At 43.3% G+C, this 23508-nt stretch overlaps 1 protein-coding gene and 1 long non-coding RNA gene across 4 annotated transcripts in view; one reads left to right on the top strand and one right to left on the bottom strand.

Moving 5' to 3' along the window:
- The window catches only part of NRG3 (neuregulin 3), a 615395-nt gene that overhangs the window by 34623 nt on the left and 557264 nt on the right, over window positions 1-23508 (top strand). The gene's annotated exons all lie outside the window — the stretch shown is intronic.
- On the bottom strand, window positions 160-2830 carry LOC309533697. Its single transcript, XR_014220413.1, has 3 exons — window positions 2583-2830; window positions 747-935; window positions 160-409 (listed from the first exon to the last, which is right to left on the bottom strand). It is a non-coding gene; the product is annotated as an uncharacterized lncRNA (long non-coding RNA).

Here is a 23508-nt window from a genome sequence, read left to right as displayed (position 1 = left end):
CAACCAGTTTGTTTGATCTTTGCAGGCTGCATCAAGATCTCTTTCTACCTCTCTATCAAGCTGCTCATTGGGTTGCAATTTCATTGTGTTCAAAATCCTTTCCCCCCACCCCCTGCACAAATAAATAGCTGATGGCATTTATTTATGGAAAGTTATTAGCATTTATTATTTATATAGCACAGGGATTGATCTTCTCCATTCATGTATTCAAGGTCAAAGCCTGCTAGCTTTCTCATCTTGCAGGTAGGTCACCAGCTCCAACAGCTAGGGGCAGCTCAGTTAGGGAATCATTCATTTCTTTTCGCATTTGGCTCCTCCTCCTGCTTCTGCTGCTGCCATTCCATGAGAGAATTTCTCTCTCTCTCTTTCTCTTTCTCTCTCTCTCTCTTGACCCACCTTATTCCTTTCTCTGGATCACAGCCAACGCAGTGTAGAAAATGAATGGAGGGTGGAAAGGAGATAGAAAAGAGGTTGGCGAAGCTTCTAAGCAGAAGTCCTGGAGCACAGCGGCAATAGAAAGAGCATCTGAGAAAGCAGTCATTTTGAGGGTTGGCTGAATACCATTAGAAGAGATAAAAGCTTTGGAGAAAATGATATGGACAACAATTTCATAAACTAGACAAATGACTGTACATGAAAGATATTGTCAGGAGTCTATAAAGTAATCCATTTTACACTATGGAATAATAATCCATTTTGTACCCTGTTTTTCTTTATATGAAGAAAATAATCATTGCAACCCTCACCAGCTTCTTTGTTGTCGTGAGTAACAGAGATAAAATGCTTCAGTTCATATGGACAAACAAAAGCCCCTAGGCTGGTTCTCTGCCACAAGGAAGATTTCTCCTCCTGCAGCACCATCTTCTTTCGGCTGTCTCAAAGGCAGCTGCTTGTCTGCGGCAAGTTGTAAAACTGGTGTCCTGAGAACACCCAGCCTAAGGAAGACAAACAGCAGGTAGTTTAGTTCTTTGGTGCACTAAACACATAAACACCTCTCTGGTGGCTTGTGCTCTGAGCTGGACTGTTTGAGCAATGGTGGGACTATGCCCGCTTGCAAAACCTAAGTACCCTCGCTTGACAGTGTGGGCCTAAGCCTACATGGAAGTTGCCACTGTGTCTTCAAGTCCCTTCTAGTCTTAGTGGACAATGGGGGAGGAAACAGAGGTGATTCTGGCAGCCCCCTCCCTTCAGGCACCATCTCTCCCTCAACTCCTGGTGCATCCTGTCATTCCTGACAAAACCCCATAAATCGCTACCCATATCCCCTGGATCATCTTCTGACTACACCCACTCCCTGGCGCCTGCTAGTCCCTGACACCTGGCTGCTACAGCTCTGCTTGTGAGCCTTGCAAGGGATGCTGGGGAAAAACCTGACCTCTTGTGACAGAAAATCCTGAGCAAATGCATGCAGCCCAATGATATGCAGCTGTTCTTTTCTCTTCCCTCCTTGGTCACTGTGCATTAGATTGCAGCCTCCAAATTCGTGGGAAAGAGCAACTGCCCCGTGATGTTGGGACTGCTTTGTCTCTCTTTGGAATAGACAGGAAGGGACACACAAGGGCCTGTGTTACGTGATGATGATGCTGTAACATATGGATGATGCGGCGTGAAATACCTTTGACAGTCTTCCAAAAGTTCTCAGATCAGGGCCACCCAATAAAATTGATTGACAGTAGCTTCAGAATGGACAAAGGGAAGTACTGTTTCATTTGTTTTGTTTATTTGCTTAAAGCATTTTTAGCTGGCTCTTCAGCCAAGAAAAGGCTTGCAGAGCAGTTTACAAAGATCAGAAATGAGTCAATCCTTGCCCTCAGGTTTATAAGTAAAAGGCAGGATGCACAAGGAAAAGGGATTTGGACGGGAGGCTGTTCAGGGGAGACTTTAGTGGCAGGTGAGAAGCTATGGTCAGGAGCAGGGTTAGGCCTAAAATTCTAAGCCATTAAGGACCATTAAAGCCTTTTCTACCATACCTGAATGCCCACACTGGGACTTTCAGGTGAAATTATAATATCCACAAGTTTAGCAAGCTCTTAAAGTTTCTAGGCATGGCACAACAATATATTTTTCAGAGAAATCATAAGGCCCTGGCAGCATACTTGCAACATGAGTTTCTCAACAAGATTAATTCAAGAGGGAAACTTTTGTCTTGCTTTCCTAGAAAGTGTGCGCTTGTGTGTGTTATATATCACAATGATGAAGCAACCAGACTTTACTGAATATCCAAGCATCCCATTTAAGCTTCTCTTGAACAAATATATTATGATTTCCAAAGAGCAATTTGCAATGCAGATCCATGTAATGGTAAGATTGCATTAGTTGATCATGCCAGGAAGCTTATCGCTGCACTTAAGTGTTCACAATCTTGCAATGTAAATTATTTGCCAAGTTGTATTTTACTTGAGGCAATTATATTGGTGCTTGGAAACACAAGTGCATTTAGCTTTCAAAACGGAAGGAAAGAGATTACTGTTGGGAAGCTGGGGCTTGGCTTGACTGCACTTTAGATCATGATGTAGTATTCTGGGCCAGTGCAAAACCTATATAATAATATCCCACTCCTCTTGTAGGAACCAGCATCTTACCAAATCCTTTGGCTTTCTTCAGATTTCTTTGGATGTTATGCCAAATATGTGCCAAATATGCCATAGAGTTAGGAGAAATTCGGTGATATCTCTGCTTAAAATCTATCACACAGGGTAGAGAAGCAGAGTGGCTCTTTACTTTTGGGATCTGTGTAGGAGAAGAAACATTGCTTCCCTCTTCTTTTGCCTTTGTGACAAAAATGGTCATACCACCAATCCCTACCCTCAGCTCAAACGTAAGGAAAATACCAGAGAGCTCAGTTTTGAGTGTGAATGTTGTTGGAGCAACTGTTGATGTCACAAAAGCACTCCTCCCTTCTTATTTGCATGCATAGCAACTAACCAATCACAGGAAATGTGCGCATAACTGATATGGCAACAGTGTTCTTACATTTGCTGGCCTGATCTTCAGCCACTGGGTACATCCTTTTCCCTTTTAGAACAGAATTGATACACCCTTTCCTACCTTGGCCCACATACCCTTTTGGACAACGTTCTGGGGCCAGAGGGCAGCGGAAAGAGCAAAGGTCCTCTTACCTTTGTACTAAACAACTCCTCTACAGCACTCCATCCTCCATCAGGGAAATAAGAGACATTATCACAGTTCAGCATTCTAGACAGGTGCAGAAGGGGGCCTGTGAGGTGGTGTGGTTTGAGGGAAAGTAGTATGGCCTGGAGATTGATGTGGCCTGAGGACCAGAGAAGCCTGAGGTTCCTTGCCCATTTTTGAGTGTGGGCTACCAGTCTAGATTTTATATAGACTCCTGTTGTTGTTTATCCTCTGACTCAGCATTTTCAGTCCTTGCTGAAACCTATTTCCTGTGCTAGGATTTTTTTTTAAAAAAAGATCTAACTAGTTCAGAATCTAGTTTGCTGGCTTGGGTGGTCTTGTCAAGTAAAGCTTTTGAAGGCACTTCTTTTCAGAGGATTCCCATGTTACGGAAAAGCAGCAATGCGGGAGCGAGCTGCAGGTGGCTGGAAAGCAAAACAGGATGTGAATGTTTGGGACTGTACCGGGGAAACAAAGGGGCAGTCTATTCACTGTGCTGAGCACCGGATGTTAGCTCAGAGTGTCATCTGACCTGTACTGGAAGTACAGGGGTGGAGTTGTCTCTCTACTGTTGGAGTCTGATGAGTGCAGACGCGTTTCTCTGTACTGCTGCAAGGGCAGAAATAAAGATATGTAAATACATTTCTGTCTGTCTCTTTCCCCTCCCTGGGGGAGACAGGGAGGAGGGAGAGTGGTGTGTTCTCCTCACGTTTGAGGAGGATCGCCGATAGTGACCTAGCCTGTATCCTGCCGGGAGACACAGACGGGGAGGTCAACAAGGATCTCAAGCCGAGTGCCTGGAGAGTGGCCAGTTTCCTCTGATAAGGCTCGAGAATCCAACATCCCAAACATGAGTTTTTGGTGTATCTTCAGGAGAAGGGAGTTTTAATGCTTTGTGCATCATCTTGTGTCCCTCATTAGAATGCCACCATGTTTCTGATATCAAATGGTCCGACTATAAACAGGAGTGATATCGGGCAGCAACACACTTATCCAAACTGTTCCTGTTTGTACGGTGCAGTCATCCTATAAATTATTCCATCTGGGTGTGATGGTCCTCTGCTCTGCTTAACACTCTCATATCCTACTCACGGAAATAATAAATGAACCATTATGGCCTTGGTCTGTATTCTTGTCAACCCTACTTACGAAAACTGACTCGCAAACAAACAAAGGACATGTGGGTGACAGCTGAGGACAAATTACCTTGCCCTTAACTCTTCCGGTCTCCATCTTGATTCTATTTTCTGTAAATCTGTTAATAATCAATGGTACAGCTGAGATGGTGAACAGAACTTTCTACTTGCTCACTTACTGAAATCCATTAATGCTGAGTGTTAATTGCATATTAGAATAAAATGTTTCCACAGAGTTAACCAAATTTTCTTCTGCCTTTTGGTTCCCAGTCTCTGGTCAGGTACTGGCCAATGACCCCAGCAGCTCAGAAGGGCCCCAGCTGGCCTAACCCAGCTCTGTTACCATATTGTCTTCCTCATGGGATCCCTGTACTGCCATTTTAGCAGTGGGTGGACAGTGCTGCTGCTTGTGAATGGGTGTCAAGCTTGGCTCCTATATGCCATGGCTTTTCACCATTAATCCCCCCCAAAAAAACACCTTTTAAATTGCCCTGCCCATACATCAATGAAATCTACCACTAAAATGCCACCCTGAAACTCAGTGAGGGTGGCTGTAAGTGGTGTTGCTGGTGCTATTGTGGCAGTGGCAGCAACACACACAAAAAAGTGCAGTTGCATTGCATGTTTTGGGGAGGTTCTGGGGCCGTCAACAGCACCATGCTAAGAGCCCCCTGAAGTCTGTTCTTATTAGTTAGTTTCTACCTTCTACTGTATGTGTTATCCTTTCTGAGACAAGTCTCTGGATTCCTTTTAAAGTGGTAAAATAACAATGGAAGGAGGGGAGTAGTTTTGAGAGTTTTTGAGTTGGAAGTTGCCTGACTGTATCAGATACATTCGCTCCCTTCTCCTGTAACCATGGCAATACAAGATAGGAGGGCACTTCTATTTTATTGAACAAGGCATCATGAAAATTGCTTGTGTGACTGAATGATTAGTCCTCCTTAAGGCGACACAGAACTCCATCCCATGCTGATATTTCCCTGTTGCCCTCATCTCCAGCTCTATCAGTTTCAAATATGTCTGTGGGTTTTGAGTTTTGTTTTGTTCTTGCTTGCACTGTGTGTGTATGTGCAGCTGTGCAGATGAAAAAAATGATTGTGTCTTAGATAACACCCACAGATTTTTTTAAAGCATAATGATTCCTAGAGTGAGCTTTTAGCACAGTCATGTTGTTGAGTACTGTTGGGGTATATGGGGTATTAGGGGAGGAGGAGTACCTCTGGTGAGGGACACATCATGCTCTTTCTTGGGTAGTTTGTCCATCTTTGGTCCCCACCCTGCACTCAACTCTCACCTGTGGCTCCTAGTGGTTGTCAGCATGTTACAGCAGTCACACTCCAGGAAACAGCTTTGACTGGCTAGCTAACCAGGTGAGGGTAGCCAATGGGAGTGAGCAGAGATGACCAGTAGTGGGTCCAATGGTCAAGAAGGTGGTTTCTGCCTGTGCTGTAGAGGGAAGTGAGGGGCAGGTAGAGCTGGTCAACTTGGGAAGGTAGCCCAGAAATGAAAATGGGCAGATGTCAAGGAGCTGTCAGGCAAGTACAGGTCATCCACAGGTCAGGAAAGGACTTGAGACATGGAATGCAATTAGCTTTTATTCACAGAAACTAAACAACACAGTAGAGTTCCTCTGGCTCATCTCACCTAGCTGAAGACATTGCTGGAACTAACCATTCCCCCCACCTTCCCCCTCTAGCCTCTCACTCTCCCAAGCAGATGTAGAAAGCAGTGGAGGGACGGACTTCTTCTCTGGGCCCATCTGGTCTGTTGCTCAGCAGCATGCAGGACTCCCCTCAAGCAGTGTGTCAGGGAGGAGGAGAGCCAACAGGCCTGGGAGTGCCTAGCTGTTGGGCAGCAGGGAAACCTCTAACTCCTCTCTGTCTGAGTCTGCACTCATACTGAGACACTCAGCACCCAGCCCTGTCCTGGAAGGGCCTCCTTCTTCTGAACCCCCTTGATCACTCAGTCATTCTGCATCTGGCATCTTCCAGCTTGTCCTTTGCATAGACTGGTTCCCTGTGTCCCACCACCACAGTCCTGGGTCTAAGTCATCATGTGTGTAATCCCTGTGGGGCTCTTGGGTGGGTAGCACCCACCACTCTTCCTCATCTCGCCAGTCCCTGACAGCAGAGTTAGGAATGTAGTTTTTTTATTATCTGTGTACAGTAAGGTAGCTTCTACACACACTTACACACTCCTCTGTATCTCCCATCCAGACAAGCAAGAGGCATTATCAGAGTTCAAGGACGCATTCCAGTTAGGTAAAATTACTCAAGGAGGAAACAAAGCAGCTCTGATAGGAGACATTGCCTGGAAAGAGGTGTTGTGTCTTGGGAGGGAGAGCCTTGGAAGTCCGCATTTGTTTCCTGGACCTGCATCCGTGTGTTACATGCAAGCAGAGAAAAGACAACTCATGTCAATGAGATTTCCTTGTGCTGCTACATCTAAAGTGGGGCTTGCAGTTCTTGCCCATGGGAGGGCATGTCACCTCCAGCCTCATTGATCCTGCTGTGAGTGAGACTGATGAGTCCTAACCACAAATGTGTCTTGACCACACATTTTGGTAAATGTGGAGAAAGAAGATGGATCACAAGTCACATTTTGAGGCAGGGAAATGGAGGGCTTTGGAGCATAATATGCCAGGTTTCTATATGCTTTACACTAAACACAGGTACAAGCTATCTCTAGGGATGTACAAGTGTTAGTGTGAAGGAAGGCACACTTATTGATTTGTACAGCTCAGCTATTGAGGGAAGCAGCTTGTGATCAGACAGTCAGAGGTTCTGATATGTTCTCTGATGTTTAAAAGGTCCTAATAGCATAAGCATAATTCTCATGTGGTTGCTTGCAGCTGTCGCATGAGGGCTTGGTTGGGGGTAATATCTGTCATAACAGAGCTTCCTCGCAACCTGTGATTCCCGAGCCTCTTAGCTGGCCTGCCACATAAGCAGTGGCCAAACTTTTGGGGGCCTATGGACATATTTACACACCGAAGAAACTTGTTCTGAGTGTCACACATGCATTGCCACACACTCAAGCCTATTCCATTGTTACATCAGAATACTTCTTTTAAGCCTAATTCCAGCAATGTGAAGAAACGGAAGACCTCTTTGGGTGCATGTGCACCTGTGGGTGCCACGTTGGCGACCCCTGTACTAGACAATACTGACTGTCTTAATATGAATTGCTCAACCTGAATAGCCCTGAAGCTTGTCCTCCTCTGCATTGGTTCAATTTCAGAATAAAGAAGCAAAAGTCAGTGAGAGGTGAACTCTCCTTAACTTGCCCCCATTGCAACAGGACAAGTGTGCATGTGTTTGTGGTGTAATATAGCCTAGCTGCTACAGTGTTGTAAAGTTCAAGTTACCTCCTTATCTTCCTCCTCAGCTTGATACGAAATCAAGCTGGTAGTTAACACTTTTCATAGCAAGTACTGACATGGGTTTTTTGGGGGAGGGAGAACCATTTATTTTCCGTAACCTCTTTTCCGGCTTACAGCGTTGGTAATTGTAGCTTTAAGCATCAGCCCTGGTGAAGAGCCACTCTGGATTTCCTTGCCACTCGCTTCATAAAATAAGCATGCCTGAGAACAAGAGAGCTGTAGATTTGTATGGGGTCTGGGCACAGAGTTCATAGCAATTAGCAAGAGAGTAAGGGCTTTATGGCAAGAGAGTAAAGGCTTCACAATAAATACGTTTTGTGCGTGGACCTCCAAAGTAGTTGGCTTTGTAGTTTCTGCAGTTTCCCCAGCAACCTGTTACAAGTGTTTTGTGAGAGTCAGGGATATGACTTTTCCGTAAGTGCCCATAAAGCTACTGGCTTGTCCACTGGCCATGCATCTGTAGAATCTCGTTTCTGTGTTTTGAGCTGGAGAAGGACTTTTGGAGGGCACATGATGGGAGCATTTCTGGGAAATGGTGCTCAATTCATAATACAGGTGTGCATTTTGCGGGTTACGTTTGGACCAATTCATACTCCAAAATTGATAAGTTCATATTTTTGGCAACAACCCTCTCGTTTGTAATGAAACCACAACCTTTTACGTTAGTGATGCAGGTCTAAATATTCAGTGGTTAACTAATAAGCTGATAGTGCATATGATGCCGAAGTAAGTGCAGTTAGCGGCTGTGTGGCTAATTGCCATGCAAGAGTGCTTAGGACTGCAACATGGGCTGCACTCAAAAGAACAGAGAGATGCTGCAAAGTAAGGCTGTCATCCCTCCAAAATTCCCCACTGATTTCTGAGAGAAAGGATTAATTGCCATGTTACTTCTGTTTCCTGTGCTCCATCAGAGAGAAAGAGAGAGGGCAGGCAAACACTCATGGGCAGAGATAGAGGAGAAATTCAATTTGATTCACATTCTGTGGCAAACTTATGTAAATTTGCACCTCTCTGAATTTTGCAGTGTAATATTCTCCAAATAATATGTACAGTAATGCATATAACTAGGGTAAACCACATACGTTATATTAGGGGAAATTGATTTGTAAAGATGTGTGCATTAGGGGAAATGGCACACAAAAAATCTGTCCCTTCAGAGAAATTTGCACAAAAATGCTGATGTATTTTCAGGAGGATTTTATTTTTTAAAAATCAAACTGATGTGGAAATGTGGAGAACTGAATTTAAGACTGGAAAAAAATAGAAACTGAGAGAAACTTAGATTCACATATAGACCCATCCCTGCTAATGGGTGCTTGAAGCATCGGCCACCTCCACCCATCCTGTGCTCCTGCTCACTCCCAAGGGGCCCACCAAGTTTAACTGGGGACATGAGTCATGGAAGGGCCTTTCCCTGATGGAAACTGGTGCAAATAGCATCACTTTCACGTCAGGTCTTGTAATCCTCAGCAGGAGATGACACTCCACTGAAGAGCTAGGCCACCCACTGCCACCTCCTCTTGCCCCAGGGGAGTCTTGGTACAGGCAAAGGCAGCAAGAGCTCAAGGGGTGATTGAGTGAGCCGTGCTTGACCAACAATAGCAGCACTCAGTTTTGTGAGTGCTCTTCTTTGAAATCCTTTAACACCCCTGTCCTTCACTGATGTTAATAGTTTCTTATCTTAGATTGGATAAGCCTTACATTCATTTCTGTGAGAAGTAAAATGCAAATGTATTTTTGGAGACCACCAATATTTTCCAGGAATGGCTGATGAACATGGGCTGATTTATTTATTTGTGATATTTTTATTTTTATTTGATTGATTAAGATTTATATTTGTCTATCACCTCATAAAGTTAATTCATGCCATCTTGCTGAGTCAGATTCAAGCTTGGTGTTGTGTGGTGTAGTGGTTAAGAGCGGTAGTCTAATAATCTGGTGAACTGGGTTCGCATCTCTGCTCCTCCACATGCAGCTGCTGGGTGACCTTCAGCTAGTTACACTTCTTTGAAGTCTCTCAGCCTCACTCACCTCACAGAATGTTTGTTGTGTGGGAGGAAGGGAAAGGAGAATGTTAGCCACTTTGAGACTCCTTAGGGTACTGATAAAGCAGGATATCAAATCCAAACTCCTCCTCCTCCTCCTCCTCCTCCTCCTCCTCCTCCTCCTCCTCCTCTTCTTCTTCTTCTTCTTCTATATGAATATTCACCACACCTGGTGAATAAAAATGGCATAGAAAAGAGGGCAGATTCTTCTTGCACATTCCATATCCAGTCTAGTTTATGTGCTAACAATAAGATATTTTATTGTGCACAAGTGCTAACGGTGACAATTTCCTCTGTAGTATAAAGTCTTAAGAAATATTTGCCCAGTCATCAAACGGCTGTTTGTTTGCATGTGGCTTTGTACAGTATTTGCAAGATTTAGGTTTTGATAGTTGGCCAGCTAGCTATAGAAATAGATGACCTCATTACTGCTGAGCAGTGATTAAAGATCAGCGGGGTATGTTTACTCCTTTGAACAACTGCCTCTAGGAAGGAATGGAAATGCAATTTCGATGAGTGTTATTTACAGGTGTAGAGCAGCAAAGCCACTTCAGTTGCAATTGAGAAAGAGTGTGCATTCATAGTATTCCACATATCAATAGGATGAGAACTCCTCCCTATTTGAACATACTTAAATATGCCTGCCCTTTACATTGCTTTGGAGAGAACTATGTTTTTAGACACTGCTTCCTAGGAGACAAAGGTTACAGTAGACTTGCATTAATTGTTGTGACCCACCAAGCTCAGCAGAGCACATCAACCACCTCTTGTGGCCAGCCAGGGACTAACTATATCACTGGCATCTGATTACAATATTATGCATGCAACAAAGCACAGGTAGTTTATTGAGTCCCCATTGGGTTGCCAAGAATGGCTGGTGGGCTTTAGTTGGCTTTGTTGATGTAGCTGGGAGCTACAGGGTGGCCCAACCTTCCATACTGCTCCATGCCCATGGGACATCATCCAACTCAGCTGTGACTGAACGTGCTTATAAATGGTTTTTTCTGGTGGTGTCATTTGGTGTTGGGCTAACCCAAAGTGGAAAATGAAGTGACTATCTGAATAAGGGGAGGGGAAGTGTTCAAAAGAAATAGACAAAAGGAAGAAAGGCAAGGTAGGTTACATGAGATTGGAGCTTCCATCCCAATACCTATTCATGCATCTGGGTTAGTGCTTCTCAAAGGGCATGGAAGGAAGATTCAAGGACAATCAAAGAAACATTAGGACATTTCAGTGCAGTATAGTATGGTATCAAAGTAATTCTTTTATATTTACAGAATATGAATAGATATCATTTCAAAATGAGAGCGAGAGCATTGCTTATTCTTCTAGAGTTCTCCACGACAGATTGTTATGAACAGGGATTTTCAACTCTGCCGAATATGAAAGATCAGAAAAGAGAAAGGCTTCTTTGTGTTGAGGAGATGAGAGTTTGTTTGTCTCACGGGGAGAAGAAAGGAAAGCTCTCAGGTAAGAGCTGGGAGGGTCCACCACTTTCTGTGAGTGACAAGGGTTAAGAGCTACCTTTGAGAGAGGACTCTGCATTTCCATTCCTATTTCTTTCTCTGCTTTTGTTTTTAATTAGATTAAGTTTTTATTTTATTGTATTTTGAAAAAGCTTTAATAAAATCTTCTAGAAAAGAGTCCCAAATTAGACCTAATGAGATTACTCGGCAAAAGCAAGCTCACACCTCTCATTGAGTTTGTATAAATACTCAAGGTACATATGCAAGAGGCTAGTTTATAATTATATTTGGGGGATGATTCATGTTCTTATGTAGCTACATCTTTTTATACTTTCAGAATATTGCTTTATCATATTATAAAGCTATTGCCTTCTATGTTATAAATTAGGTACTGCTAGGAGCTGTTTTTGGTATTTCTTATCGATAAAAAATTGGTGTGGGGTGAGCAAATTATTGTTCTGAAAGTGTGGCCCAGTGAAATAAATTAGAGAGCTACTGAGCTAGTTTGATGAAGCCTGATAGCAAAGAGGCTGGTAAAAGCAAAGACGTGTGTGTGTGTGTGTGTGTGTGTGTGTGTGTGTTGGAACCACATTAAAATTCTTGCCCTATTCCTCCTGGAGGGAAAGTAGGAGAATTCAGCTTTTTGAAAATCTGAGTACACAGTATTGACTGGACTGCATCTGTCTATATGCTTGATAATCTCAAAGAACTCTAAAAGGTTAGTGAGACAGGACGTACCATTTTAGAACACCAAAACAAAGTATTCAGTGCTATGCCAGCAGGATTCTATGGGTGCAGCAGGACTTCAGTTTCCACTGCCCAGCCCACCATTTCCACAAAATCTGCTTTGAAGGGTTCCCGTCCCCAGAGCTGATTTTGAGGTCACACTGAGGGCTGGAAAGAGCAGGAGAGGAAGTGGGAGTTATGTCACACACAGAGAAGTCCTTTGCACCAGTGGAGCTGCAACATTGCCCCCAAGACCTGGTCTTCTGTATGCTGCTAATGCTTTAATAACACCTTCCACCAGTTTTCTGGTGGACTGTTATATTAATCAGCCTATAATTTTCTGGATACCCCCTGGATCCCATTTTACAACTTGGAGCTAAACTGACCACTTTCCAGCCCTTAGGTATAGAAGTGGCATTGAGGACAAGTTACCTATTTTTCTAATAGACCATTTTTTTAACAGTGACTTAACATGTGCAGTGTGCAGACTGATCAAAAGTTCTCACTTTCCCGCTCTCCTGCTCCCTGGCCAAGATGCTCTGGAAGCGGCAACCTGCCAGTTTGGGCTTGTCATGTTGCCTGAACCCCAATTCATGGCTTGTTTCCAACAAACCATGAGTAGTAAAGTAGCAACAAATCTTGCCTACTGTTTAATGATTGTAAGGAGAGAAAAGAACAATGAGTTTGGATGATGCAACAAGTCAAGGCTCGTGGTTTGCTAGCTAGGAGTGGAAGGGGAATGAAGTGGGGACCACAGAACAGTGTGTGCTAGAACACTGATGGTTTGTTTTAAGCATTTGTTATGGTTTCTTTTCTTAAACGACTTAAAGTGGTCTAAGAGATTTCAAGTGGTTTCCTTTCAACAGGAGAATCCTGGATTCTACAGCTTTCTATTCACATGACCCCTGCCCCCCCTCACAGATTTCTCAAACTGCAATGCCCAGAAACCATGATAGCCAAATAAAATATCACCAAGTGAAATAATTCTAACCTCTCCCTCCATTCACCCGCATCCCAGAATTTGTTCTGCCACTGACTACTCTTTTACACAAATGAATGTAAAAAATTATTCACTTATATTTGTATCTTCGACTAGATGACTTGAGCAGCATATGAATGTTTAAAATACATAGAATAATGAGCAAACAAACAAATATTCCTGAAGGTTGTGAGTGAAATTATGGTTTAGTTTCCTTCTTTGAGACTGCTTGCCTCTACTTTGCCATTCCTGGCCCGTCTCACACTTAACACAAGGCAACATTTGAAATATTAAACAATAGCAAGGCTGCACTTTGAAAGTTAATATTGAACATCAGTGCCAGGAATCTTGCTCTTGAATTCTTATTAGGATGCTACATGCGATCAGGCTGTCAGAAAGAAAAAGATGAGAAGTTTATGGAAAGCACTGAGTATGAATAATGTCTATAAGCTGAATTGTGGTTATATTATGCCAAGACGCACACATGCCTGGTTTTGCACCTATAAACACAAATACTCTGGCACCATCTCGGTGCATGAATTACTCAAGACTAGCATATCTCTGTGTAAAGTGAAATGTAATAAAAATATGCCTTTTTGCATCTAAGTTAATTATCAGTTCAGATACATTAATATACATTAAAGGTCACTTTATGATGGTTATATAAAAATAAAAAAGATAAGCTACATTAATAATAAGTTAATAAAATACCAAGTTTTTTTTTTTTTAAATGACACTGTAGCCCTGCAGTGGAAAGAGGGATCCCTGTCATGGTCTGTCGGACATTTTGGATGGTCATAACTGCAACCACGATGTGGCAGGATCTGTATTGATCTCTTTTGACTAAGGTGGTTCTGGAACCACCAATGAGAGTAGCTGCTTCTTACTTTGAAGAGTTTTGCTCCCAGAGCTCATGGGGGTAGGAAAAGGCTAAACTTGTAAATGATCCAGATTTGTAAATCTGCCACAAACCTTTAGTATCGCTGCACACTGGAAAATAGTTTAAAAATATATGTCCCAGTGTGCACTGGCCTTACTTCAAAACTAGCCTGATGGGGGAACAGTAGGAGAGAAGCTACAGGTGACACTTACCAGTGGTGCAGTCGGTGGATTTCATGGCTACGCTTTGTCTTCTCCTTGTCTATGTAGCCATGGCCAGCCAAATTAGCTAGCTTTGGTATTGCCTATTGCTATAGCTTTCCATGTGTGAGGCACTCTCTTCCAGTGCCGACACAAGGTGTAAAGTGGAGCCTTCACACACGGGGAAGTTGGGGTCAGGGTTTTGTATGTTCCCTGACCCCTCCCCACAATCAGCTCACGCATGTTTGCCTGAAAGGGCTTTGGCTCCTTGATAGGTAGGATTAGGAAAGACTCGAAAACTCCAGAGAACTTCTGCAATCAGCACTCAGTTGATTAGAGTGTGGTGCTGATAACACCAAGGTTGCAGGTTCGAGCCTCATATGGGACAGCTGCATATTCCTGCATTGCAGGGGGCTGGACTAGATGAACCCCAGGGTTCCTTCCAGCTCTACAATTCTATGATAATATGATAGACAATACTGAGGTAGATGGGCCTATGGTTTACCTCATTGTTAGGTAACTGCCTATTAATAATAATAATAATTTATCATTTATACCCCGCCCACCTGCTGGGTTTGCCCAGCCACTCTGGGCAGCTTCCAACAAAATATTTAAAATACATTAAAACATCAGTCATTAAAAACTTCCCTAAACAGGGCTGCCTTCAGATGCCTTCTAAAAGTCAGATAGTTGTTTATTTCCTTGACATCTGATGCGAGGGCATTCCAGAGGGCGGGAGCAACAACTGAGAAGGTCGTTCCTACATATTTTTCTAAGCTAATTATTTCCATCTGAATCAGCTCCTCTCAGCCTGTGTGTGTGCATATTGCTAGACGAGAACTCTTCGCATGTCGTAGGGCCACTGTAGTAAAAAAGAGTGAGTGAGTTGGTTTTGTGACGTCATGCTATCTCTTTTGAGCAATTATCTAAAAGTAGGTTATATGGATTTGGTACCTTGCAATGTGTGGATTGCTGCTCTCCATTATGGTGATGGAGGACAGCAGGGAGCAAGGGGTTCTCAGCAGGCCGGGATGCAAATTAGCCTCTTGGAATGGTTTGATGGAGGCATATCTCTTTCTCAAAATGATTATTGGCACCATCACTTAGGTTGTTTATCAGCTTCAGCAATATACCATATAGCTTTGTTAATGTCTGCAAATGTAAAATAATTTTTTAAAATCATATGGTTTGCTCAAGCAATTAAGAGAAGTTAAGTGGTTAAGTCATTCATACAGAGGAACTAGCATTTTATTATTCTTTGCTGTTTTACGGCCCTGAGGAACAGCCTTTTAAAAAGAAAAATCATCCCCTTTTCTCCAGTATCTACAGCTTGTGATAGAATTTTGTAGTGGGCTTGTCAATAACTGCTTACATGGTTGCTTTCCTGTTTGCCTGTAGTGACTATAAATGAGCTCCAAGTGAAAAGGAAGGAACTTTCATAATCTGAAGTGTTGTTGATTCTTTTTCTTTCAAGCACTTGTTTTTGTTGTTGTTTAGTCGTTTAGTTGTGTCTGACTCTTCATGACCCCATGGACCAGAGCACGCCAGGCACTCCTGTCTTCCACTGCCTCCCGCAGTTTGGTCAAAGCTACTGTCATGGCAGCATGAGGTGTGGTGAGGGCAGAGGAAGCAAGAAAGGAGGGCAGGAAGAGGTTTTAGCACCTGATTTTTCTGGAGGTCTAAAGGGGCTCCACCAAAGAACAATTAGAACGTATATTGCTGCAGAGCACTTTAGAAAAGCAAAACATCTAAAATTTCTTACTAACATACGCTTAAACTCTTCCCCTGTAATTAATGTGTATTCATAACATTTTTATGTTGTTGGGAGGATTATGGCATTGATATTTACGTAAGGAATACTATGATGCACAAGTACGTGCACTACCACACATTACAAAGTTAAACAGTAATCTTTTTGGCATATTTTTGCAGCTTGAGGGAGGCTGCTCCTTTTCTTTCTTCCTGATCATAAACAGGAGACAAAGGAACTTGCTGGGAAATCGCACAAAGCATTGTAAATGTCAGATTTATAGTGTTCATTATCCCCATTTGCAGAATGTTTGAGTCATTTAAAATCTGGGACTGCACCAGTATGACAATCTTCCTAACGAGAATGAGGAGAGGTGCAGCCTACATCCTTTCTTCTGACTGAGGGCTATGAAAATTAATACACGAGTCTGGGATGCCAGTCAACTATTTTTTCTGATCAGGGCAAGGTGCTGCGTGTAGACAAGAGTGTCCTTGCATAAGTGGCAGGTGGAAGAAGAGTCCTGAGGGATCAATCATGCTGAGGATCTGCCCCCATCAGCATTTGGCTTCTAGCACAGGCAACAGCTCTCTCCTGCTGGATGTCCCTAGCATTTGACATTCAGTGGACACTGAACTTGGATATAGCTACCATTAATAACACATCTTGAAAGTTCTCTCATCTTTGAATTTGTTTAAGCATTTTTTTAAAAAAAGCTATTAAAATGTATGCGAATTTCATAGAATCCCCGTAGAATCATAGAATTGTACAGTTGGAAGGGTCCTTGCAGTTCATCTAGTTCTAGTCAATTCCCCTGCTTCAACTCATAGTCTCCCATCCAATCTGAAACCATACTGGATCCTGCTTAACTTTACAAATGTGTAAGCAGTTTTATTGCTACACCACTAGGAAGCAATGGCTTCTTTAAATTGTGTTGTTGGGTATAGGAATACTTTCTTTGGTGTCTTTGGAACCTACTGCCAACCCGCTTCATTCCCCAACTCTCTGTATTCTAGAGCTATAAGGAGGGGGAAATATTTCTATCCATTCTGTCTGTGCCATTCACAATGGCATAAAGCTTTACACATACCACCTCTTTCTCCTCCGTAAACTTCCTGAGACACTTAGCTTTCCCTGCATTAGGATGCCGCTGGAGGGCTTGAACTAACAGCAGGGCCCGGACACCTTATTCCCTGTTCCACCAAGTGCTTACAAGTGGAGGGTCAGTCCGAGCTGAGCCTCACTGCTTTACGGCAGCTGCCTGACAGTGGCAGGAAGGGAGAAAGCAGCCAGGCAGCCGGAAGGAATCGAGCTACTTATATCCAGGCCATGTTGGGCTTGTAGAAAAACCCTCCTTGGCCCGGTTTCACAGCCTGACAACTTATATGGGGGAGAAGGTGCTGAACAGACTGCTGCCTCGTCTCTTCTGGTTTCCCACTGCCATATAGATTTAATATATTAGCACTGAAATTGTGATCACTTTCACACCCAGCTGCTTGTGAGTGGCAAGAGGCATCCGGCCAGCTTCTTTTGGAAGCAGGAATGTGGGACTAAATGGGTGCTGGTCTGACTTGGCAAGGCTACTTTACATTCCCCATCAGGGAGATGTCAGCCAAGCACCTGCTAACTCCCTGCATTGCTCTATGTACATTATCCACATGGCTGCCTTTCTGTTAGCTATTTTGTATCTCTGTATACAGCAGTATAGGGACGCAGGTGGCGCTGTGGGTAAAAAGCCTCAGCGCCTAGGGCTTGCCGATCGAAAGGTCGGTGGTTCAATTCCCCGCAGCGGGGTGCGCTCCCGTCGTTCGGTCCCAGCGCCTGCCAACCTAGCAGTTCGAAAGCACCTCCGGGTGCAAGTAGATAAATAGGGACCGCTTACCAGCGGGAAGGTAAACGGCGTTTCCGTGTGCGGCTCTGGCTTGCCAGAGCAGCGATGTCACGCTGGCCACATGACCCGGAAGTGTCTTCGGACAGCGCTGGCCCACGGCCTCTTGAGTGAGATGGGCGCACAACCCTAGAGTCTGGCAAGACTGGCCCGTACGGGCAGGGGTACCTTTACCTTTATACAGCAGTATGTACTGCGAGTCTTGTGTTGCGTTGTGCGGTTCCTTGTTCAAAGTAAGCAAGCTGGTTTCTTGCATATGTGTGTATCTACTTTAATACAAAATTTGAACTTGGGACTTGCTGATGCACAGCTCAGTCTTTCAGCCACTACACTAAGGAACCACTTTTAGATAACTTATTGTTGTCTAGTCGTGTCCGACTCTTTGTGACCCCATGGACCAGAGCACGCCAGGCACTCCTGTCTTCCACTGCCTCCCGCAGCTTGGTCAAACTCATGTTCGTAGCTTCGAGAACACTGTCCAAACATCTCGTCCAATGTCGTCCCCTTCTCCTTGTTCCCTTAATCATTCCCAACATCAGGGTCTTTTCCAGGGAGTCTTCTCTTCTCATGAGGTGGCCAAAATATTGGAGCCTCAGCTTCAGAATCTGTCCTTCCAGTGAGCACTCAGGGCTGATTTCCTTAAAAATGGATGCGTTTGATCTTCTTGCAGTCCATGGGACTCTCCAGAGTCTCCTCCAGCACCATAATTCAAAAGCATCAATTATTCGGCGATCAGCCTTCTTTATGGTCCAGCTCTCACTTCCAAGATAACATACAGAATCATACAATTGTAGAGTTGGAAGGGACCCAGAGGATCATCTAGTCCAGCCCCCTGCAATGCAGAAAACCTGCCCCCAGCCATCCCTGAATGGGTTTGAACCAACAAGCTTCTGGTTGACAGCCAAACACACTGACTCACTGCACTACAGAGACATGAACAGGCCCTGAAAATATAGCCCTAACAGTAATCATGTTGCTACAATCAATAGATTTTTTTTTAAAGAACTGCTTTCTCACAAACTTAATATGTGCCCTCCCAACCTTGCTTTTGAGAATAGCTGATGATAATGAGACTCAACAGAGAGATGTTATTTCTGCTTGCCTGTTCTGTTGTTGCCAAGATTGTACGCTGCAGTTTTCTCAGAAAACGGTACTTGCATTTTGTATTTTTTTTAAAAAAAGAAATGGCCTTTGAAAAAAATATCCTTGAAAACTGCAAAAAACCCAAAAACAAACAATACCAAACAAACAATCAACAGCAAAAAAGCCATAGAGGCTTGTAGCTCCTAAGGTAGGATGCTACTTTATTTGCAAACATTAAAGGCCTCTACCTCTTCCCGTGATTGTTGCATGCTATTGTAAGCAATTACAGTTTAGTGGGGAAGTCAGATAAGAGCTCTTCTTCTTTACTTCTCCATATGAGTAATTACCTCTTCTAGATATAATCAGTGTTAAAGGTAGTGAAGTGCATAATAATTGCAGGAGCAGCAGGTCTGTGATTGGCTTTCAACTCGGCATGTATGTAGAGCAGGAACTCGATTATGTTTTGCTAAACTTTCAACAAGAGAAGCTTAGCAGATTTGGAGATATGTTTTGGTGGCTGCAATAGGATGCCACAGTCCTTCCATCCACTTACTTCTCTGTTAACGCCGGGAAGCAGCTAGATAACTAGCATTCTAAACCATGAGCTCCTTCCTTGTCTAGATCCATCCACTGTTGTAGTTTTGGGGCAGATGTCAATGCCTCCAACCTCTCCCTGGTAAACTATGTCTTGCTCTGTCCCCTATTTTTAATTTCTCTTCTATTTTTTAAAAAATGTCTTTTTAAAAAAGTGCTAACCTGCAAAATAGGGAGACGTGGAGTTTATGCAATTTCCTTTGCCATGACCTTAAATTAAATCTCAGTGGTAGGATCAGATTCTCTGGTGCACACATATAAATGCAGGTTCAATCAGCTGATTATAGAAACAAACTACTCTCTCTTTTGGGGGTGCCTTCTTTTTGTTTTCATGTGTTGCCATTTTTCACTATGGCTGGGGCCTACAAAAGCTGGAGGTAGCCTTTATGGACCTCCAAGCGGACCTAATTCATTAAGTGACTGTCAGCAACTGTCAACAAGAAGCCCTTCTCAGTCTTACCTGGAGGTGCTGGGATAGAATTTTGGGAGCTTTCCCATGCAAACCATATACTCTACCACTAACATCCTGCTAGCATGAAATGCAATATATAAATTGTTTAAATAAGCCTTCACACATCTCTGGTGCTCTGCAGAAGTTTTGGACTACAATTCCCATCATCCTCTGCCAATAAAACAAAAGAATTGCTTACAACAGTAAATGAGTAATAAAACAAAAGCAGATAAGATGTTGGAAGGCTGAGCCAAAATTAACCTCTCATTTTGCAGGACTTTCATACCCATGTGAAGATTGAGGAGTGGTGGCTGGAATGGGCTTGTCTTAAAGTGGTACATTTTTCCCTTTTTCTTTTTGCAGAAAAGAATGCTCCACTCCCCCATCAAGGAGTGCCTGGGTTGTTCTCAGCACTATAGTAGCCTTCTTTTTAAAGTTGGGATGGAACAACCCATGAGCTTCATGGTTGTGGCACCCTGCATTTTAGAGCTCCTTTTCTTGAGCAACTCATGTGATCGATCTGCTGCTTGTCTTTTAGAAGCTAGTTAAAACATTTCGGTTTCAAAAGACATTCTGTGCTTTGCAGTGGGGAGATGGAAAGCTGGTATTTACTGCTGCTGTGCTGTCATTTCAACTGCATGGTCATTTTGGATTTGCCTGTTTGATTATGAATAATAATGAGAGCTGCTTTGAAAGCCCAGTGAGGGCCAATAATCAGGGAATTCCTTAGAAGGACTAAATAAACGTTCAGTTTAATGTACATACATATTAACATACATATATGTCATGAAATGTATTCACATATTGTAGCTTGGAATAGTGTTGCATAACCTAAATGCACGTTTTACTGAAGCAGTAGGTCAGCAACAGCCATAAGAAATATGTTTTGCAATCACTGGGCAACTAACCTAAATGCTTTCACGAATTTAGCATTTCTCTTATTCATAGCCCAAGGAATGTCTTGTACTTGAGGCTGCCTTGTTAGTTTACAATGCAAAGCAAATAATTCAAATTCTACATGTTAGGAGTGTGGAACAGGAGCTTTGAAGCAGAAAGGACTTCCTGCTTCTCTTGGTACAGAGTGTGCATTATTCCTTTCCCAAGCCTCCCAGCAGCTATCAGTCAGCAAGCAGACCACTTGGATCAATTTAAAAGCTAATGACTTTACAGGAATTTAAGAATGTTAGTAACCATATCCGAACGAACAATAGTGATTTTAATAAGGAGTAGATTACCCCATGCTAAGCTTGACTCGATGAATGAAAAAGAGAGAAGTCATAATGAGGGAGAACATAAATTCAATAATTAGAAATAAGAGACATCTTAATTAAAATGACCTGACTTGCCTCAGCATTTAGCAAACAAGACTTTAAATTTACATTTAAGTGACAAGAACAAGGTGACTAACCTAAGTAAAAGCTCAACAGCACAATTCTATGCTTGTTTGCTTGAAGGCAGGTCCTACTGATTTCATTGGGACTTGGGCTGCAATGTTATGCCTACTCTACTGGAAGGAAGCCCCACTGAACACAGTGGTAATTTCCATCGAAGTAAACTTGCATAGGATTGCACTGCACCTCTCTAATGTGTGAATAGGCTTGCAGCTAAAACATAGTTTGTCAGAGTTTGGCTAGAACCAAGACACAACATAATTAGCTGTTCTGTCAAATGCTATGTTCACCAGAGACTCAGGTCATGGGAGCAGGGCAGACTGGTAGCTTGACCATTGTTCTATTGATTAAAACAGCAAATTAGAGTTGTAAAGGTTAAATCACAGAAATAAGCTGTATTTGTTGTTTCCCTGAATGAAATACATGAGATCATTGGGTAACGTACATCTCTGAATGATGGACAAAGTCTGACAACTTGGTGACATTAGTTCTCGATCCATTGATAATTTCACTCTGGTCCTGACATATTTTGTGAATTTGAACCGGCTCCTTCTGTGACTGTAAATGGAGCATTCCTTTTAAACCTGTTTGATTTGTGTGCCATGCAAGCAAGTGTTGAGATTGAGTGCTGTAGTATTTAAGCCTCTTGCTTTTTAAGTGGCGCTAGGGTGACTCTGAGTCCATTTCTAATATGAATCATCTTGTCTTTTTTTACCTCCACTTTGGAAGAATGAGCAGAGTTACGATGGCAATTTGGCTATCTGAGTGTTTGAACTATATACCAGAGGCAACAAGAAATAGGTGAACGGTTTGGTGATTGGGTGCAGGAGGCGGAGTTTGTCATATTTTAAAAATTGCGGAATCCTGAGTAGTTCCATTGCTTTGAGCTCATGGAGGAAGTAACATGTTAACTGGGCCTTGCTGATGAAAGGGTGTCTGGGACTTCTCACTGTTGCCATTCTTAGCACTCTGCCATGTACTAGGACATTGTCAGAGAACTGACATCGGAGCAGAGGGGGGAGGCGATGCTTCCAGGCTCTGCAGGAGAGGGAACGAGTAAGGGTAGAGAGAGAACGTCATCTGGGGAAGAATGTCCAGGTGACACCAGGAAGAAGGAAGAGGGGGAAAGCATCTCGGAGGAGAGACTCCGAGACTTTGGCAGTGAAGTCAGTGAGGAGGGTGGAGGAGCACCACTAGGCACGCCCACTCTGCGCAGAAGGGTTACGCGCAGAGAGGCGAGGCGAAGGTTGTCCGTCAAGGAATTCTTATGCTGGAGGAAATTTAGGAGACGCCCACTCACGGATTCGTCGAGCGACCGAGCAGCAGCACCCAAGCTGCTCAGTCAGGGAAAGACGCAACCGCCCCTAAGCAGTTTGGAACAGCTAGAGGTTTACACACAAGCAACCCCAATTCCCGTGACAGACATGTTTTCTGCAGATGCACAACAGCCACCTATGAGGGAAGGCTACATGGTGATGCTTTGCTTAAATTTCAAAAAAGACTTCATTATATACATCTCATGTTTTCCTATGATGATAGTCTTAACCTACCCTGTTTTGGGCAGTTTTAGGGGGAACTGGGCAAACAAGGACGAAGAAGAAGAAGAAGAGTTTGGATTTGATATCCCGCCTTTCACTCCCCTTCAGGAGTCTCAAAGCGGCTAACATTCTCCTTGCCCTTCCTCCCCCACAACAAACACTCTGTGAGGTGAGTGGGGCTGAGAGACTTCACAGAAGTGTGACTGGCCCAAGGTCACCCAGCAGCTGCATGTGGAGGAGCGGAGACACGAACCCGGTTTCCCAGATTACGTGACTACCGCTCTTAACCACTACACCACACTGGCTCTCTTAACAACCTGGACTTGCTTAACAACCAACAATAACACCTTAACTCTTATCTTAGGATATTATAATGGTGAGGAAGCAATACGGCAAGGCATCGCTGATTTTTCTATCTCTGCGGAAGGCAGCCACCCTTTCAGGAGTTGCAACCCTCCTGGTATATAGCTTTCACTTCACCAAAAGAAAAAAGCTGAGCAGATTACAAGTCTAACACTTTTGTGTCTGTGCAGAGCTTACTGCGGCCTTCCTCTATGTTTTATTTTTTTTTTTGTTTTGTTATATTTATATATTCTCCGTCTAAGTAGCTCACCTTGGCTTACCAAAGTTTTCCAGCTGCTGAACCATGCTGGGTGCCTTCAGATCATTCTCTGGGACTAAAGCATAATGCTGAAAAGATCATTCTTTCCTGTGGCACCATATTGATGCATGCCAATGCTCTGTATCTAGAACAGTGGTTTTCAAACCACATTCCATGGTATCCTAGGGTTCTTTGGAAACTTCCTGGAGTTTCTCAATGAGAAGATCAATAACAGTGGACAAGCTTACCTGAAAAAGAAGTAGCCTTGG

Source organism: Podarcis vaucheri (genome assembly GCF_965113315.1).
Source record: "Podarcis vaucheri genome assembly, chromosome: 5".
Lineage (NCBI taxonomy): Eukaryota > Metazoa > Chordata > Lepidosauria > Squamata > Lacertidae > Podarcis > Podarcis vaucheri.
This window is presented reverse-complemented; position numbering and strand designations above follow the sequence as displayed.